Raw genomic sequence first — 15,171 nt, 5'->3', positions numbered from 1 at the left:
GGACGACGGGGAGGGATAATGAAACAAACTACTAGCAACCCGCAGAAATAACGCTCATATCTGGTACTAGTTCTAGTTAGATGATCAATTCTGGCACAATGAATTTACGAGTTATTTTACACAATGAATTTACAAGCAAATGAGTTTGCAAGGGTAGACCTATCTCCCGAAAAGAGTTCAGTAAACAAGGGAACGAAGCGGCTTTCTTTATCTTTCTCAATAAGAATGGCTACCACCTCCTGCTGGATCTACTTCTGGTATCCGTACCCCTGCGACTTGGGAAAGAGACCAGCGCACTTGACCACAGCGATCGATCCGATAAACTAAAGCATCCTGGCCTCTGGCCAACCATTGAGAATGGAACAAATGATATGATATATAATAAAGAATAGCAAGGCGCGCAGCGATGGATAAGAGATAAGAAGCAAAGAAGGATATCTATCAGGCAACTCACTATTGAACGGAGAGAAAAGTAGTCCGTGACGTACAAGTAAAGCTCTTGCCCATATAATGTCATCGTTTACTGCAGGGATTCCCTAAATTCTATTCGTAGGGAGCCCCAAGCAGGATATTTGGTAGGGCACCTCATTCTCTGTTTAAGCACATTCGTACAGGTAGGTCAGCAATGCAGGATAGGCGGGTAGGTAAGCTTTACATTCACTATGCTGTAACTCCCCTAGTTCCTTATTTTCACTATGTCCATATGTACCAATTCACTCTTTGTTGATCTCCTACACATGATGGCTTTTCCTACCTCACAAGACAGAATACCAAACTTACTGAAAGGAGAGGAAGGCAGGGGTATTCAAAGTGAAACTTGGCTTGCGTGTGCGCACACACAAAGGAGACTGAGTTGGATTGCAAAGCCTCTCAGACGGAAGGAACCTGTTTTAAAAACCCCTTTCTACAATCTTGAGAAATCTCACGCAAGCAACTACACGCCGCAAGTCTTCGGTATTGTTCGCAAGGAATTTGAAAAGATTGACTCCGCTTTTTTTCTTTTCGAGCATGCCAAGCCTCCAGTAGAGCGGAGTTCTGTGCATGAAGTAGGCGCAGTTTACAAACTAGTGAATGGTCAAATGAATAGGCTCGTTTCATCAGGGGTAACCAAGGAGTAAGAATGATTTGATAAAGTAAACATTACCTTTGAGTGTGGTTCCTTCAGAACAAGCTCTTCCCTTTTCAGATTGCTTCTTTGGGCCACTTGAGCATCGACTGGGCAAGGTTGGATTCCCTCTACTTCGGGTGGCTACTATTTCTCAACAATGTTTTTTCATTTGATCCAATAGCCCTCCGTTAGATAGGAACAGCTTTGCTAAATACTGATAACTCTCGAATAGAATATGAGAAGGGAAAGATCCTTTACATAAGGAACTATTGATCATAGGCGTACACTCTGAAAAGAATTGAATGAAACTCTCTTGTTTCGTCAACTTTGATATCATTAGCTGTCTCTGTAGCTGGCTCTCATGTCTGGTGTTCCAAGTAAAAACTTTTCAACTAGCTGGGTCACCGCTGTTTTAAACCCTGACTTGGAATCAGAGCCATAAACGAGTGATTCGGTCGGACGGACGATTGAGTTCTTAAAGCTTGGATCGGCACTTCTTGTGTTGAAACAAACACGCTGTTGCTAGCGCCCTCAACGCTCTCTTCGATCCTTCGCAAACATAGCTCCTTCTACGGGAGATAACTTTCGATCACTTTCATCTCAATTCGTTTCATTGGCTGGTCGAGTGGATGATTAGACACATGCGGAGTATTCAAGTTGTCCCTACTTCAAGTTGTCCCTACTAACTAACGGGTCTAATTATCGCTGGCTCACAGGCTCCTTCGAAACAAACATTCGCTGCGCCCCTCGCATTCAAGCTCTTGCTTTGTCCTGCGGCCTGCCCTCTAAGCAAAAGCAAGATCTAGACAAGAGTGAAAAGCAGTCAGAATATTAATAATCTAAAAAGGCCTTCCTTGGTTGTGTAGCTAATCCCCCTCCTTGACAAGAACATAATTTTTGCATCTTCAAACTGGTTATGGGTGATACCCTCATTCCCCATTAACTCACTAGAAAGCCCTTTGAATAAGCCTCAGGAACACCCATTCCTTTCGGATCAGGGGGTGGTTGTTTTAACTACTCGTTCGGGGAACATTAGACAAAGTTACTTATTTGAGAAAGTAAATGAACCTGAAATAGGACCTATGTGATAGTTTGCAGCATGATCATGTAGATGCTGGTTATGGTATCAAATCTGAGGACCAAGAATTTCAAAAGGATAGTATTAGACTCAATAAGAAGCTTTCAAAACATCACTTCTCATATTTGGTCTGTGGGCTACCACGCTTAAGATTTCTTATCTTACTCTTTCCACTAACGTTAGGACTTAGGCGAGCTGCTGAATACGAGACACTTCTTTCTCGGCCGTGCGTGGTCTTCCCTCGGGGATGGGAGAATATAGAAGGTGGGTGGGTGGATCTCTATTCTCCATCAGGATAGGGTTGATTTGATTGGCATTCACGCCTTTTAGAAAGAGCCACTCAATGCAATTCTCTTTTAGGCAAAGAGAGTATGCCCAACTGGAGTGGTTTCCGCCTATATTCCAACTAATGTCATCTCCAAGATGGACAAATCTTCTTATCTGCGGATCTATTCCATGCCGGAATTCGACCTGCTATTCATGTGGGTATTTCTGTTTCCAGTGTAGGATCCGCGGCTCAAATGTGCCGCAATGAAACAAGTAGCTGGCAAATCAAAATAGGAACTAGCTCAATTCGCAGAGTGACAAGCCTATTATTGGCCTCTGCTCTCGATAAAACTAGCCAGAATCCATTGTTTTTATGACGGGAATTGCTTAAACAATCCCAATCAAACCTTCTCCCAGTGGAAGAACAGATAGCTACTATAGCTACCGGAACAATAGGATATCTTGATTCGTTCGAAATTGGACAGGTCAAGCTATTTCTGGACTGGATGAGTTACGTAAACACCTAAAAGATACTCATTCCAAGAAATTCGATCTTCTAGCCAGCTTCTAGCCAGGTGGATAAGGATGGAATCTGGTATCCAAGAAGAGGATGTTGGACATTCTTCATCCCGGAGGGCCGGGGAGAGGAGAGATAGCATCACTCTGACTTTGCCGGAAGGAGGAAAATCCAGAGTTGGCTTTGGGAGAAGAGAAGGAAGCTCTCAGGTTTAGTGATTCATACCTGTCCTGTCTTTTGTTTCCAGGGTTTCGATTTCCGGTCCAGAGCTAGTCTACTTATTTATTTTATACGGAAACGGAATTTTGCATATTATACGGAATTTGTCATACCAGGTTTTCCTAGAGTTGAGGAATTCTATCCATTCCAGGAAAAGCACTGGTTTGAGAAACTACACTACAGGAAAGTACTAAGGAATAGGAAGCTGCTACTTATACTTATGATTCTTGTCCAAAGATGCCAGGCCGAGACAGAAACCCAACTAGTGAAATAGAACGGATCTCTCTAATAAACTGGGGTTCTTCTCTTCGGGTTGCTGGTATCCTTATATGGATCCGTCTTGTCTCCTCAGCTCGATAAGCTAGCAAAGTCAGTTCGTTGGATTGGTCTATCCGGTCAGTCAGTCAGGAAAGCACGTCAAGTCGGTTAATAGCTCTGGTCCGGTTTCTAACTCGGTGAATTGGTATGGTCTGGAGGCCCGGCAATAACAATAGCAGACAGGTCAGTTGTTCAAGTCCGTCTGGTTGATAGGTCAGCTCGGTATAGAATCTTGTCTGGTTTCTGAAGTCGGTAAAGTCCAATCAGTAGAGTGCCAGTTAAGTTCCTCAAGTAAGGATCTTTGATTCCTCCAATTCGGTAGGTAATCATAATAGTCTCGGCTCGGAATGCGAAGATGCTGCTAATCTGTTAAAGGGATCTAGATCGCATTTATTTGATATGCGTCCCTTCTTCAACCCCGGATGTGTACCTGACGCCAGGGAATAACGTAGTTCTAAAGTAGTGACTCGTGTCTTGGAGGTCGTCCATCCAAATGTTCCTCTTTGCCATTGCCCGCGTCTACTCCTATAACCGAATCGATGGCCTATAGCGCCATGCCATAATGAAATTCTTGATCATTTCTTTGTTCGTAACATGGCGTAGTGTATCACTGGGTGCCACAATCCCATTCAATTCTTGTCCATTCAATACCATGGATATATCGATTTCTATTTTCAGAAAGCTCCTATTTCGATTGATATCTCTAGCAAATATATGCGTAGCGTATGTCAAGATAAAGTAAATCAATCCGTATGACGGCAGGGAGCGGAGGCAGCTTCAACTCAAGTGAGGAGCAAGCTTACCTCGGGCGGGTAGATTGATCGGCTCCTTCATATCTCAGGATTTCGCTTAGGCCACCCAGGCCATGCCATAGAAAAAAGATCTGGTTTCCTTTCCCTCATCAACCTGCCGCTGCCATTCTTTTATTTGACGAAAGAATCTTTCCGTCCGTATTGAGCAACTCAAATTCCTAGAAAGCCGTTGGTGCACCCACCCAGTGAGTAACTACTAATGCAGTGAGTAACTACTAATGTTACGAACAAAGAAACTTTCCAAAAGTGGACCCAACAAGCAAAGCAACGGATTGAGCTGCACTGCCTTTCGGCGTTTTAGTTAGGCGCATCCTCTTGCGGGATGAAAATCTGCCATAGCACGCTCCGCGCCTTTCAAGGAACATTTGCTCGATGATGGTCCTATCCTACGCTCGCTTACTAACGATGGCCAAGCACGCAGTCATTCCCGTTCTATTTGATAGGGGAAGCAAGCTAGTCAAAGAAGAAGGAAGCATGGGTATAGGTAAGTCTAGACATATTGACACGGGCGTATACTGAAATAGGCATAAGGCCGCTAACGCTGAGGAGACAGCACCGCTTCTTTGTTCGTAACTAGGACATGTATTGATGCTAGAGGCAGACTCCTGGCACTTATCACTCCTTAGATGAAGCAAGACAAGAGTGAGTCCTCTAAGGGACAAGTATGACTAAAAAAATGATGGCAGATTTTTATGGAAACGATTATATTTGAGTATATTGTCTCATTGGGTTTGTCATTGTCGATAGCTATTCTTGTCGCTGTTAGGGCGATGATCCATCACATAAATGCTATTAATGTTGAAACACAAGTAACTGATATATCCAAAGATGTTCTTAAAGAACAAATCATTTCTCAATTGGAAATACTCTATAAAGTCTATAGAGATACTACTGAGGGTGTGCACTTACCGGCAGGAGTCAATCTCCAAGAAGTAAGCACACATCTATTTTTTGTAGACGAGAGAGTGAACCTTCTAAACAGTATCTATTGTGATCTTATTGCAAAGGGAACTGGAAGTGAATACTTTGGCCAAGTTATACAATTTCTTCTGGGATAGCTTGTTGTGGGGCTTTCCGAAGGGTCGTTCTGAGAGTGGTCTCTTTTCTTTAAGGTTGCATATATTGTAGGAGAAGGGAGGGATCCAGGCCAGGTCTAAAAGTGCCGAGTTGAGTTTGGGACAAGATCAGGAAATAGTGCATCTTATATAGTGGGTGCCAACTTGATTGCTGCTGGGATTGCTTGATAGGAAACTTTGATTGATACAAGCAGATGTGAATGAATTGAAATAGTCAATAGTGGTGATATGATCCCGGTATCTACACTCGGATCTACTTCTGCTACCGAGACTGCTGCTACTGTAAAAGCATCAGGAACGTGTCAATTCACTGAATAAAGTGCTCTTTCCATTGATTTATGGATGAAATCACGAAAAAGAGAAGGAACCACCGATTCTGCATCAAAAACAGGGGTTCTGGAGCCAGTTTCTCAAATCGTAAGTAGATCCAATCCAGGGCAGTTGATAAGTGAGGTTCTCCGGTCGAATGCAAATAAGCCAGAGTGTATCTCTTGTTTCGAGGAAGAAACAAACATCCTGGTCTCAATAGATCTTGATTCTATGCATGCGTCAGACACATCACGAGCCGGAACAAACGAGTGCTTTCAACTCACGAGCCGGAACAAACGAGTGCTTTCAACAATAAGCAATACCCGAGCTTCCTTCTACCAACCAGGATTCCGATACCAATTCCAATCTGGCACAGCACAAGGAAGTAGCGCACCAGAAGAACCAATACGAGAACCCTTCCTTCCAGCCAGAATCCATCTTTCTTGTCCTTTGCATTCGAGGAATGGGATCTGCCTTGTGGAAACAAAAGCTATTTGTTCGAGTCAAGCAAGCGGACAGTCAGCTAAGAATACTGGAAGAGAACTCTCTAGCCCTGCACTTAAACTAGACTAGAAATCCGAAAAAACACTAGTTTTGGCCCATAGCGAAATAGAGTTTTTCTTCTCCGCGGACTCCCCATGCTTGGCGCCATAGGCTTTAGGACTTTTGGCACTAGGGAATCATACTTTGATCAGATCCGTGGACAGGCTCCCGAGGTCAAATCGGATTATGGACTTTTCCAGCTAAGTGAAAACGCACTTCACTACTAGCAAAGAAGTCAGCTCAGGGCAGGGCCGGTGGTAATCTCAGATAGGAACTTGCCGGGATCCTTCCATACCTGCCATCCACCACTACTACTGATTGTTTCCCAGAACGAGCCATACCTTTTCCCAGAATGAGAATACGGCTGAGGACGAATAGCGGCGCCTATCTTTAGTTTCCACACGACACGATGGATCTATCACTCTCTTTAGCCAGGCCATTCTCTAGAGGAGAGTTCCGAGAATGAATTCCAATCTGGTACCAATCGTAGAAATCGTATTGTAGAGTTCTTTTCACGCCTAGCACAGCTACAAGCATTCCTCGAATGCAGAGACAAGACGGAGGATATCTGATCCCGCGGAACATCTGCTACCAACTACGGATTACCTTGTTTCCATGAAATCCATGTTTCTGGCACCTTGGCCCCCTCTACCTACGAAATTCTGATTCCTATGGTTGAAGAAAGTACAGCGTTGTCAATTCAACCTGAAAAAAGGGGAATAAGTTGACAAAGTCAGCTTGAATATTACGGTATGGATCAAAGGAAGCTATACCCGCCTTGATTTCTATCAAACTTATTAGATAGTAAAGAAGACAAGTCTGAAATGGAATGTTTGATCGGTATATGTAGGGCTCTCAAAAGAGAATCTATTTCAGCATAGTTGATTTTCAGAAGCCAACTAGAACTTCGCAGCTGCCGTATAGTTGATTGTTCCCACCAGTTTCGTTCTCATCTGGTCAGTTTCACGAATGCAAGGATTTACTACGACTCTCAGGTGTAAACCTTGGTCGTATACAGCAGTGAACTAGCTAAATATAGCTAGAGGAGTAATATAGCTAAATATAGCTATAGGGCATTCCACAGAGGTGAAATTCTCTCGGCAAAGCAGAACAAGAAGCAGCAGAAAGCAAAACAGTATAAGGGTCGTTCGGAGTTCCAGGCACAAAACAATTCTACAGAACTGGGTATACCAAACAGTTGATCAACAAGACATATTCACTTTGACCACAGCCACCCGCACTTGCCTACCCGACTGGCTATTTTAGCTATTTCTTCAACCTTCCTCTAACCTAAAATAGTCGTACCGCTCCCCCTTTAGAGATAGACTTATTTATTCTCTAAGCTAGCTAAACGCCCGAAACATAATAAGCTAAGCCTCCGTCGATTTAGCCAAAGCAGGCCTGGAGAAAATAATGGGAGTCAGTGTCCCTTAAACGCCTTGTTTCCTCTTCTTTACGGTGGCTTCTTCTTAAATGAAAGAAGATCTCTGCTGCGCTTATGCCTTAAAACCCTAAAACTGTGGTTATTATGACACCAGGTGAAATAGCTGCTTTTTCTTCTCTTCCTCCCCTCGACCTATTGAAGTTGCGCTCACCCGCAGCCCTAAGCCCTACAGTTCCTTCGCTTACCGCCTAATCTTAATCTATTGCCCTGCCTCCAAGAGAAGAAATGGCACCAACCGATACAATGGCAGCTAGTTCCAGGGAAGCTTCTATCAGGAACGGGCCCCATCCTAGTTTGGCAACATCATGCTCTCCTGTGCCGCACTCCTCATGCCAATGACCAAGCGCATGCACCGCAAAACGTCGGGATCTTCTCGTATTTCAGCGGATCCCCGGCAAGTCATTTACCGGTACTTTCTATTTCAACTATTGCTTAAACGCCTCACATCCCGGAGTTGCTTGTCGGATCAATCTCTCGTAGACTAGGCCCCTATGGTTATGGCTTTGAGCTGTGAATAAGTGTTATGGATTTCGCTTGACTGCAGCATTTCGCTTCCTCCGTTCATAAGATGTGAGCCTGGCCCTTCCATTCCTCCGCCTACCAAATCTATTATGTCTCTCTCTTTTCTGTTCGCAACAAAGATTTCTAATATCGTACCCATGGGAAAGAAGTATTTATCGGCCCAATAGATTAGGCATATCTTACCCGCCTCATGCCCAAGGGCTGTTGCTCACTTCCTTCATGTGCCGAAGTAGGCTTTGGCTAGTAGTATTTTGTTCTGTCTTACGATGGAATGAATCTTGTTTATCTATCTTTCATGAATAAAAGGCAGTCTTCAGCGTCTCTTCCTTTACATGTACAGTCTGGCACTGGCTAGTACCTTGGTTCGTGGATGGAGATGAGATACGACCACCACCTGAAGCTACTCGCCTGGAACTATTCATTCGTGAGCCACCTGTAGCTGGTTGTTAGAGTATTGGCAGTTTAGTCTTGTGTATGTTGAGCTCTGGTGCTAAATGGGATTCATGGACTCCTACCGTGATGGAGTACTTCTTTTGTGAGTTCATGGCTGTTGCTGTAGTTCAGTAAAATTACTACTCAAGTTACCCTCACGGATGACACGAGTTGCAACAATTGTCTAATTGTTGGAGTCAGGCTAGCAGCAATGAGCAAAGGCAATTTAAGCATTGCATGGTCTGTATTGATGTCAACTCAGCTATTCTGGAGTTTGTCTTTGAGCTCCCATTTCGTTATGCTGATTTGGGTAATCTTAATCCCCGCTTGAGGGCACCGAATGCATACAACTTCCCGAATGCACGAGCGTGGGGACCCGCTGGCTCTCCAGGGGGGAATAATGTTGCACCTGATGCTGCAAATAAGGCCTACACCTCCCACTGTAGTAAGAGAGATCTGGTTTCACATTATTTATCTTGTGTCTGCCACTTCAACAAAAAAAGCTTTATAGCTCAGTTGGTTTGCAAAGGATTGGATTGATAACTGGTTGCAACAATGCTAAAATCTCTCTCTTACGACGGCAGGTTGGCCGGTTTCAACGACGTTACTAAGTAGTCATGTTCACGTGGTCTCGCCCAATGGCTCTGCTATGTTATCGAAAGAGAATCTGTCATTGCATCAAAAGTAAAGAACATTATATAAGCTAATTTAAGATCGAGATTTCTAATCATGAATCAAGTATTTGAGTTAGACTATATACAACTTAATTCGATTGCTTTTTCAAGACTCTAAAATCGGTTAATTGGGTCAACTTAACTTACTCAATTTCGAGCTCTTTCGTGCAAGCTGTTTTCTCGCAGCAATCCATACCTTTCTTTTCTTCATTTTTTACGCGCATACGTGAGGACACACGCGTATTCTCTTTCTAGAAGGGGAAGCCAGTCTTTTTGGAATTCCCCCGGTGTGCATCACAGCTGCACACTCGTTTTATCTTCAAAAGTGTGTCCTGCTGCATTCGTTTTTTGATTGATCGGAATTTTCGATTCATAAGGCAATCCCTTTGGGCATCATAGGGAATGGATACTGAAAACATGATGAATGCATCCGAAACCAGATGAATGCATCGGTAAAGTGGAATAATTTCAATGGATTGTGCATCTGAATAGAAGGCGAAGCCGATCATTCCTTATATTTTGGATCTGTTTAGTTTCTTTTTGAGTGCATTCCTCAGATTTCTTGTGCATCTTTTCCTTATATTCCATGAGGCGAATCTCTCTATTCCAGTGGTTTAGCTGCTTCTTTATTCTTTTAACAAGTGGATTCCTCCTCTTCTTAGAGGGTCATATCACTCTTTTGTGTTTATGGTTTATCAAGCGCGTACGTGGGGACGCACGCGTATTCTGAATAGGGGGTCCGTCCAACCAGACATCGCCGAGACCTCCATCTTTTACTTAAGCTGAGTCCACAGAAGAGGTTCCATTGCAAAGCGAGATCCAAGGGTTCGGGTACTATGAGCATCACAGCCTCAGGATTCGCTCGGTGGATCACCTGTGAGATGTTATTTTGTTGGATTGGGCCACTACGGAGATGAACTTGTCTGAAAATCAAGCTCGACAATGCCTATTTCCCAAGAGCAAATGTGATTCTGCAGGATTTTTATATAGGCGAAAAGGAATGACATTCATTATGAGGGACCAGGTTATAGAGCTTTTTAGTAAGGGCATGAGAACCTGTGAATAGAGGAACACGATACGGATACACAATGGTGACTGCAGAAGCTCTTTCGACTGAAATCCACCCTCACCAGTCGTCTCCTCCCCTTCATATGTGCTCGTGCTCCCTAGAATAATGGCTTGCAAGCTCCAAACGGGAAGTCAATGAGGTAATAGGGAAAAGGAACCGCCTACTTGCCACGAATAATGCATCTCTTTTTGCCACTCTTGATAGATCTTATACAAGATGCCGACTCATCCCCTTGCTTAGACATGTCGAAGCCACTCCTCATACCGGTAGTTCAGCTCTTGTTATTCTTTCTAGATCCGTGCAAGCGAAGCGGTTTGATCAATGAAAAGAAAACATCGTGATATTGTGATGCTTGGGTCCCCTCCCCACTGTAGGCACTGTCCCCGCCCTTGTTGCGTCTCAGGATCCGCTATCAGCAGAACTTGTCAATCCGATGCTGAATGCACCCATATTCCAGAGGGTCAGTAGCTTGCTATTGTCCGCCACTGAAACCCATTATTATTCAAAGATGAATCAATTGATGGTGTGCCCGGAAGCGACAACAGATAGACGGAGGAAGGCGCTTGCGACATAGGTGGTAGTGAGTGGGAAGTGCTGCTATGTTCAGCCATGCTTTCCCCTCTTGACCCAGAGCCTCCATGTGTAACCTCCGATCAAAATGAAATCACAATAGTTCTTCAACATTTAGACAATGATATAGCTAGTGGCAAAGTAAAGGAAAATCGCATTGCTTAGGGCTCGAGATGGATAAGATAGGCAGTCGCACCGTTACTCATACAAGGCTATGGCTCCACTCATGTTTGTTGATCCAGTTGCCCATTTCACCCAGAAAACTTCCATATTCCACTTTATTTTTAGATAGAAAAGAATTCGAACCAATGAATTCATTCCAGAGAAGCATTCCTGTAAGTTTAGTGCTCCTCCCCAGCACCAGTATCCCATCGATTGGATACCCTGAGAGCACTCTGCACTGATTGAGAGTATGAGTATAGGTGTTTTGAAAGTCGAGAGGAAACTGTCAAGAACCTGACAGTAGCGCTTGCTAATCACAATTCTGGATCCGGGGCAAGGATGGGATTGTCTGAAACATAGGCAGAATTGGTTGTTTTTCTCCAACTTTAAGCAACTGCTACGCTAAAAATAATAAGATGGTTCTAGGGGCAGCCTCGCCTAATAACTCATAATATAAATGCGCTTATGTCTGCGTCAAGGCCATAGAAGCAGCAGTATCGAAGTCGTCTGGTCTCTGAATTAAAACAACAGCTCGAATTTGCCTACTAAGTAAGACCTTCACCTCAATAAATATAGTAGTTAAGGTAGTGAAGAATGTAGGACCCAAATCTGGCCTATAAGCTAACATGTGGTGCATTGCAGCTTCCTCCACAAACGCTGGATTACTTAATGCACAATGGCAAAACGGGATGAAGAATGTGCAAATCTGGGGGACATAATAGGGGCTTTGTTTCATCATAGGGGTGATCCAGAGAGCACCAGTCTAAGCCTACTGTTCTAAATAAATCTATCTTGCAACGTTCACTCAATTTTGGATCATGTCAACGAGCATTCGCCTCAGCTATGGTACCAAATCTGCTATCGTTTCTGAGAAGTTTCATTCCAGTCCCCGATCGAATCCAATTGAGTGACTCCTGAAGCCAACCAACTCTTTTTCGATATTGTGAATTCCTTAACTTTTTACTGGCTTGCTTGTTTGTAAGCTCCACGGGCGTGCCAATTCCTTAGTGGGATCCAACCACCATTTACTTTCATTCGATCCAGCGGAGAAGATGCGATTATGTATCATTTCGCCTAAGGCCAGACAGACTAAAAGGGGCTTTTGGATACGAAGAAGGTTTTCACGTCTTGCTTTGGGTGGTATGCTTCCTCACTGTTGCTATTCTGCCCTTTCCCGGTAGTCAACCACCAACGAACGTAGGCTAGGACCTGCATGTAATGTTACAGCCTTGCCAATACTCTACAGTCGTTACATCAACATGGGATTGCAAAAGGGAGGGAATTGAAAAAGGCGACTCCTCCTTAGTAGGAATAGTAGCTGAGGCTGCTTCAACTCATAACGAAGCTATTCCAGCACATAAGTCCGGGATGATCTGAGGTCGCTGGTCTCACATGGAAGAGATACGAACCTCCGCTGGATAAACACCTCTTCTGGTATCGGCTTCTTTTGTTCGTAACGAACAAGCAACGGATTGGGGATTGCCAATAGAAAAAGATACAACCAACCTTGTCTTTTGGAAACTTGGATCACCCCCATTGTAAAGAGAACACGGCACCCCTTTCCGTAGGGGCTCGCAAAGGTATTATACTGGATGTGTGCAGAGAGCTAATGAAACTCCATTCCTTTTTCTCTATACTCAACGATCTGCTATAGCTTGCTTTTCCATAGCCAACGTATTGACTTGATTCCCCAGGAAAGAGTTGATGGCATCTCAACGCAAGAAGGTAGAGAAGAATCCCTAGCGCAGATGTGCCGAGAGCGGGAAAGCCTGTCTTCCCCGAGAAGACAGTCTTCCTCTTATTTCTTATATGAATAACTGAAATCAATCCTCACTTGTATTAACTTCATGAGTGAAGAGATAGAGAAACCCTCAATACCGGCACTGCTCCTATCAAAATCAAATAATTGGATTTGTTTCCCCACTTCCTCCACGGGATTCGTACATCGGATGAGGATTCCTACAACGGTACAACGGATCAATCCATTCAAATCAATGAAACCATTAGGTACGCCCCGGGATCTACTCTATTTTGAGATTTGCTAATGCCGAGAGACTATCGAAAGCAAAGCGAAGGTTGTTATTCCATAGTTGTTGCCGGTAAAGGAACAGCTGAACGGGTATCTTTTGCAAAGCAAAGGCTTTGGTTGAATCGTATTGAGTTCCGGGTAGTAGAGTCCTCGGCTTCGATTCTTTCCAACAACGGTACGGTTGACTTTCGAACAACGGCCACGGTGTAGGTTCATACTCGATTGATCGGCTTCCTTCCTATTAGCTTGCCATGTTTCCCCAATCTGTTTGCTTTCACCAATTTAGGTGCCACAAATGTTTCCTTTTCCAGACAGTTTGCTTTAAGCAGGAAAGCTGGCCTGTGACTTGCCTTGCTTCCGACTCTAAACCGTTCTAAACAGATTCTTTCTGCATACTGATGTTGGCAGTTATGCCTAGGTGATAGATGTATGTTGCTGGATTGGAAAGCTATACGATCCCTTTTATTCAATTATGACAGCTGAGAGGAATTGGGGATGGCCCCGCTAGAGTTTCCAAAATGAATCGAATTGAACCCTATTGTTTTTTCACTAAAAATTCCATAGTATCAATACAATAACCTTTGAGAAATTGTGAGAACGGGAAGATGCAATCATCTAGATGGTGAAAATAGCCGAGAGTTGAGCAACCCCTAAAAGCACTCACAATGAATGGTACCAGCGGATACCAACCAGATAGAAACATGCTGAGAAATCTCTGTTATAGCTGAAACTAATATACCAATCCTATCTGTGACCCTTTCCACATTCTTTTCTTAGTCACCTAACCTATGACTGCTTTTTCTTTTAAGCTTTAATAACCTTAACATTCAAATCTGCATCTGCTATTTCAGTTCTGTCTAAAGATACTATACTATTCTTTGATCACTTGAAACATAGTAGAAAGCATCTAAAACAGATATTTTTGTGGATTCCCTCTCCTTGTGGCCTGGACTCCTTTTTACATGGACAAACAGGAAAGTGGAATCTGAGGAATTAGCTGGAACAGACTCACCTTAGCTTTGAACGACTATATCCCCTCTTCTATCTACATATGGATATATATGGTCTTTAATAAAGGAAGATGATTTTAGCCGAGGACTAACACAGCTTCCATTTTGCAGCACATCTCTCAGTGGGAATAGCATCATCCATGACTTCAGGCACAGCTAGCTACGGGTAAGCACAAAAGGTAATGACGAGAGGGCCGTCCTATGTACCCTGAAAGATAAACTATGTGATAGAAGCCCGCTTTCCCACTCTTCTATCCCACCTATCCACATAGGGTATCAGTGGCCTCGTGATCTCCATGAACAGAGATCACTACACAAAAACTGCTTATGTTTCCAAAGTGAAGGGATTAGGCTTAGAAAGAAGCCCCGCTTTAGTTGAAAAAACAGCTAAAGCAATTGTTGTCCCCGTCCCCACACCTATCTCTATGAAACTTCCTTCATAGTTAGGAGAGGTTTTTTGTCTCTTTTACCGCAGGAAGTTCTCCAAAAGTATGAAAGGCGGGAGGGCTTTGTACCAACCATTCTAGTGTGGTTGGATTCTGTTCAACAGCCCAAGGACTTTCCGCACATTTTTTGTTCTTTCCACTGCTTGAAGTGATTGCGACAACTACGAAGAAACGACGAATCCCAACTACGGATATATAAGAACCGAAACTGCTCAGAGCATTCCATCCGGCGTAAGCATCTGGATAATCTGGAATACGACGCGGCATACCCGAAAGCCCTAAGAAATGCATGGGAAAGAAGGTCAGATTAACCCCGAAAAAAGTGATCCAAAAATGGATTTGGCCTAAAGTTTCAGGATATGTCCGACCAAAGATTTTACCCACCCAATAGTAAAATCCAGCAAATAAAGCAAAAACGGCTCCCATAGAAAGTACATAATGGAAATGTGCAACCACATAATAAGTATCATGTAGAGCAATGTCTAGCCCAGAGTTTGCTAGAACTATTCCAGTGAGCCCTCCTATGGTGAACAAAAAGATGAACCCTACAGCAAATAACATGGGTG

The sequence above is a fragment of the Hordeum vulgare genome, chromosome 4H, assembly GCF_904849725.1.
Source record: "Hordeum vulgare subsp. vulgare chromosome 4H, MorexV3_pseudomolecules_assembly, whole genome shotgun sequence".
Classification (NCBI taxonomy): Eukaryota; Viridiplantae; Streptophyta; class Magnoliopsida; order Poales; family Poaceae; genus Hordeum; species Hordeum vulgare.
This window is presented reverse-complemented; position numbering follows the sequence as displayed.